The sequence below is a fragment of the Petaurus breviceps genome, unplaced genomic scaffold, assembly GCF_028583685.1.
Source record: "Petaurus breviceps papuanus isolate PSGF00001 unplaced genomic scaffold, PetGlider_PUasm1.0 186, whole genome shotgun sequence".
NCBI classification, from domain to species: Eukaryota; Metazoa; Chordata; class Mammalia; order Diprotodontia; family Petauridae; genus Petaurus; species Petaurus breviceps.
Window position 1 is genome coordinate 2,543,348 of NW_027185798.1, and position 4,438 is coordinate 2,547,785.

The window sequence follows — 4,438 nt, forward strand, 5'->3', positions numbered from 1 at the left end:
GAGGGCCTTTTCTACGTCGGTCAGCGCCCGGCGTGCGCGCGCTCTCAGGCGTGGCTCCTCCCTATGGGCGGTGGGAGCTGGCCGGAAGTGACGCCGACAGCCCCTCCTACCCCACCCCTTCGCTCTCTGCGCGCGCTCTGGCGGGAAGGGAGTTGGGTGGAGCGCGCGTCTTTGTCGTTGGTGGAACGGAGAGGAAAGAAGGCTGCTGAGCGCCATGTTCTGAGGGTCCCTTCTCTCCGCCCCGCCCCCCCCATGACCGGGACCCCGAGCCCGCGCCCCTCCTTGCTGATAAGGGCCGACCGCAGCCTCTTTTGTGCCTAGGGCGTCTCCGCCTTAGGAGGAAGGGACTGTGGAGAGGGCCAGAGCCGCAGCCCGAGCCCTTCCCTGCCTGACTCTGGGCTTTTAGCCAGGCCGTGCCCCCTGCCAGTGAGGGGGGCCTCCCACCCCGGGGATGCTGGGTGGGAACCCCTGCGTGATGGGGGGGCATTGAAACTCATAGCCCAGAAGAAAGTTCTAGATTGCAGCGCAGGGAGCGCCTCGCGGGCTCCAGGGCCGGGTCCGTGGTGTGAACACACGCAGCAAACACGCGCCTGAGGCCGTCTGCGTGGGGCGCGCTGCTGGCTAACGCCCCTCCCCCTCCTCAGTCCCCCGCCCTGGAGCCTTTGGACCCCCCACCCCCACACCCGCCCTGGTGCTCGGGCCTCCCTCCCTGCGTCACTCCTCCCATCGCCCAGGGCTGCCCGTCCCCTCTTCTAGGAGATGCCTTCCTCCTCCTCCTCCGGGAGCCCCGGTCTAAGGCCCCTCACAAAGCACCGCTGCAGATAGTGGCATCCCCTCTCCTGGGAACGAGCTGCTTCCTGCCCACGCCCCCCCCCCCCCCCCCCCCCGGGCCCCCCCCCCTCCTTGCTGACCCCGCCCCCCCGCCCCCCGTGGGGACTGCCCTTCACGGAGCCAGACCTAGCACAGTCACTTACTGACTGCCTGGTGGGAAGGAGGGAAACCACGTTAAAGCCCGTGGAGATGAAGGAGAACCACAGGGAAAGGGCAAGGAAAGGAGAGAGTGCGGAGGAAGCCTGAAGGCGAGGGCCGGGCTGGGCCCCGCTCCCTGCGGCTCCCCGGAGGTGGCATCCAGGCTGGGGGACGGCAGCCTCACTCCTAGAGCGCCTACTTGTGTAACAGCCTTTTATGTGCGAGGATCCCTGAATGTGGAGCGGGCTTCAACGGCTGGATCCAGTCTCGGGAGCTGCCCCGCAGCTTTCTTCTGGCTCACTGTCCCCACCCAGAGCCGAGCGAGAGCTCGCAGCGCCCATACAGGTACTCAAGGTCCCGGACGCCTGGGAGGGCCAAACAAATGTCTAAGATGCTTAAACGAGGGTTTTCAGTCAATAAACAATCGGGTTGATTCTCCTTTTCCATGAGATAAAGCCCTCAGTGTCATTTTGGGTTTGGGCTCCCCACAAGGGAAACACTTTGTGGCTGAGTGCCCTGTTTATGGGGCCTGCACTGTCCAACTAAGTCAAAGCAAAAGTGGGTTATCTATGGGGCCTTTTACTACCCAAAGTAGTAGCTTTAGCTAATACTGATTTCCTAACTGCAGGGCAAGGGGAAGGTTCTGGAGGTGGGGAGAGGAAGAAATCTTTTCAAGAAAAAAGAACTTTAAAATGCATAAAATAGTTGAGGTACAATCTACTGAAGTATGCTCCATACTCTTAGAGAATCTAGCTCCTTAAAGAAATAAAGAATAAACTTATTAAATAGCTAGAGAAATAGTGCCCATGGCTGGGCTGTGCCAATATCCTAAAATGACAATACTTAATTTTTAGATCTAATGCTATATTGATCAAACTACCAAAAAGATACTTTTATAGAGCTAGATATAACAAAATTCATTTTAAGAATAAAAGATCAGGGGGCGGAGCCAAGATGGCGGAGTAGAAGCACGACCCTTCCACCCTCCCCAATCCATGTAAAAAGGGGACTCTAAACAAACTTTAGAGCTGCAGAACCCACAAAATGACACAGAGAAGCTAACCTCCCGCTGAGAACAGACCGGCAGGCCAGCAGGAATTGGCCAGCCAGCGCTCTGGGAGCCGAGCCCAGCACCACGCTGAGGCTTTAGCCCCAGGGTGGGCCTGACCAGCCGCCAGCCAGAGGGACTCCAGATCAGCAGCAGCTGTGGCCGTTTCCAGATTTATCAATACACAGATGCGAAGGACAAGGTGAGAGGCCAGTGCAGTCTGGACTTTGGGACCCAGTAAGTGGGAGTGCATGGCTTTTACCCCCAGGGCAAGAAACCGCTGAGATGCCAGCACAGCCAGCCAGCGCCATGTGGCGGCTTCAGCTCCTGGCCTGCAGAGTGTAGGGGGACCAAGCACCAGTCTGAGGGGTAATCGCTCTTGCTTTAACCTGCTTGGATCTGGATTGCAGTCTAGGGTGGAGGTCCTGGGGTGTGTGTCCAGCTTGCCAGAGCGTGTGGAGACCTCAGAGAGGGCACCCATCTAATACCTCCGGCAGCTGAGAAAACCCCAGCGTTTGGGACGAAAACTCCCCTGTCTGGTGGCAGAGTCCTACTGTGGCAAAAAGCCCAAAAGTCAAATCATTGAGTGGCAAAATGAGCAGGCAAAGGAAACAAAGCAGACAGAAGATTCCAACATTATACTCCTATTTTGGGGATAAGAAGGAGCAAGGCATGGAACAGGAGGAAATCAGTGAAGTCAGAACTCCTGCACCAAAAGCTTCAAAGGAAAATACAAGCTGGTTACAGGCCATAGAGGACCTTAAGAAGCAGATAAGAGAAGTGGAGGAAAAATTGGGAAGAGAAATGAGAATGATGCAAGAAAATTATGAAATGAGAGTCAACAGCCTGACTGAAGGAAATAATACCTTAAAAAACAGACTGACTCAAATGGCAAAGGAGGCTCAAAAAGGCAATGAGGAGAAGAATGCCTTAAAAAGTCGAATTTGCCAGATGGAAAAAGAATCTCAAAAGCTCACTGAGGAGAATCATTGCTTCAGAATTAGATTGGAGCAAATGGAAGCTAATGACTTTATGAGAAATCAAGATGCTGTTAAACAGATCCAAACAAATGAAAGAATAGAAGGCAATGTGAAATATCTCATGGGAAAAAACACTGACCTGGAAAATAGATCCAGGAGAGATAATTTAAAAATTATTGGACTGCCTGAGAGCCATGACCAAAGTAAGAGCCTGGAAAGCATCCTCCAGGAAGTTCTCAAAGAAAACTGCCCTGACATTTTAGAACGAGAGGGCAAAATAGAGGTTGAAAGAATCCACCGATCACCTCCTGAAAAAGATCCCAAAAAGAAAACTCCTAGGAATATTATAGCCAGGTTCTGAATTCCCAGATTAAGGAGAGAATATTACAAGCAGCCAGGAAGAAACAATTTGAATATTGTGGAAACACAATCAGGATAACCCAGGATCTGGCAGCTTCTACACTGAGGGATCGAAGGGCCTGGAATGTGATATTCCGGAGGTCAAGGGAGCTGGGATTAAAACCAAGAGTCACTTACCCAGCAAAACTGAGTATCATGTTTCAGGGGAAAATATGGTCATTCAGTGGAATGCAGGACTTTCAAGCATTCTTGCTGAAAAAAACAGAGTTGAATAGAAAATTTGACATTCAGATACAAGAAGCAAGAGAAGCATGAGAAGGTAAACAGGGAAAAGAAATCATAAGGAACTTATCAAAGTTGAACTATTTTTTTGTTTAAAGCAATCGGGGTTGAGTGGCTTGCTCGGGGTTACACGGCCAGTTGTTGTTTCTGGGTGTGGTGCTGGGTGTCTGGGCCCGGATTTGATCCGGGTCGTCCCGGCACTGGGGCTGGTGCTCTTGCTTGCTGAGCCACCTGGCCAAAGTTGAACTATTAACATTCCTACATGGAAAAACAATAATTGTAACTTATGAAACTTTTCTCAGTAGTTGAAGGGATTAGAAATATATATATATATGTGTGTGTGTGTGTGTGTATATATATATATATATGTCTTTATATGAGGGTATGCGGGCATATGAATACATATGTGAATGTGTGTATATACGTTTACAGATATACATAGATAGAGGGCACGGGACCAATTTAACAGGAAGGGATGATACTTAAAAGGTGAAATTAAGAGGTGAGAGGAATATAATGAGAGGAGATGGGGAGAGACAGAGTGGGGCAAACTATCTCATACAGAAGAGGCAAGGGAAAATGGTTACAATGGAGGGGAAGAATAGGAAGGCAAAAGGGAATGGGTCAACCTTATTCCTATTGAATCTGGCTTGAGGAGGGAGGGAAATACACACTAAATAGGGGATCTCACCCTCCAGGAGAATAGGGGGGGAAGGGGATGTGAGGGGGGATGATGGAAGGGAGGGCGGGCTGGGGGGGAGGGAAGTTGGAAGCACCCACTTTTGAAAAGGGACAGGAT

General features: G+C 51.6%; 1 long non-coding RNA gene across 1 annotated transcript in view; it reads left to right on the plus strand.

Moving 5' to 3' along the window:
- The first annotated feature begins 114 nt into the window (after positions 1–114).
- Positions 115–4,438, plus strand: part of LOC138162318 (uncharacterized) — a 27,963-nt gene continuing 23,639 nt past the window's right edge. The window contains exon 1 of the long non-coding RNA XR_011168594.1: positions 115–1,314. This is a non-coding gene — a long non-coding RNA (uncharacterized lncRNA). The remainder of the gene's footprint in view (positions 1,315–4,438) is intronic.